Raw genomic sequence first — 831 nt, 5'->3', positions numbered from 1 at the left:
ACTTGTCACATTATACATAACACCCTCAATTTCAAGTTTCAGCCTCATCACACGATCTGATGCTCTTTTCACCTCCAAGACATTCTTAGCCAACTCTTCTTTTAAAATAACCCCGACTCCATTTCTCTTCCCACCTACACCATGGTAAAATAATTTAAACCCTGCCCCTAAACTGAATTTTCAATGGCGCCCTGCAGGTTGACGGCGCCAGTGGTGGACGTTGTCAACCCAGGCCACGACCGATCCGGGATGGAATTCTTTGGATGAACGCTCATTTGGCAAAGTTTTAAGCCAGATGCCCTTCCTGACGCAAACCCTCTGCATTTATCCGGGCTTGGGACCGGCCTACAGTTTGCACTGACTTGTGCCCACCATAAGGCTGCATTAAAAAAAAGCTTGCGTTGGCCAGGAATTGAACCCAGGTCAACTGCTTGGAAGGCAGCTATGCTCACCACTATACCACCAACGCCTGCGTCTATACCACCAACGCCTGCGTCTATACCACCAACACCTGCATCCTATATATGTGGCTGATATAACCACTGATTAATTTTCAATCATGGAGTGAGATTTTTTGAAACTGAAACAATGTCCAAGCATAAACCCAATAAAAATATATTACAAACAAATGAGCTTCACAAAACATGTGGAAGTATAGTCTCAATATTAGTAGATACAGTGTCAAAACTAATTTCAAAACAGACAAATTAAAATCGCAAAAAAATATTCAAGAGCCCAGCCCATCACAAAATACACCCACACAAAAACACACACACACACACACACACACATTAACAAGCACACAGTGATTAATACCGGTAGTGTCGCGAT

General features: G+C 43.0%; 1 non-coding gene across 1 annotated transcript; it reads right to left on the bottom strand.

Annotated features, from left to right (window-relative positions):
• Nucleotides 1-397: 397 nt before the first annotated feature.
• trnag-ucc (transfer RNA glycine (anticodon UCC)) lies at nt 398-469 on the bottom strand. Its single transcript has one exon. It is a non-coding gene; the product is annotated as a tRNA-Gly (tRNA).
• Between the last annotated feature and the right edge of the window lie 362 nt (nt 470-831).

This window comes from Phycodurus eques, unplaced genomic scaffold (assembly GCF_024500275.1).
Source record: "Phycodurus eques isolate BA_2022a unplaced genomic scaffold, UOR_Pequ_1.1 contig_72, whole genome shotgun sequence".
NCBI lineage: Eukaryota > Metazoa > Chordata > Actinopteri > Syngnathiformes > Syngnathidae > Phycodurus > Phycodurus eques.
Note: the sequence above shows the minus strand (reverse complement) of the source record. Positions and strands in the feature narration are given on the sequence as shown.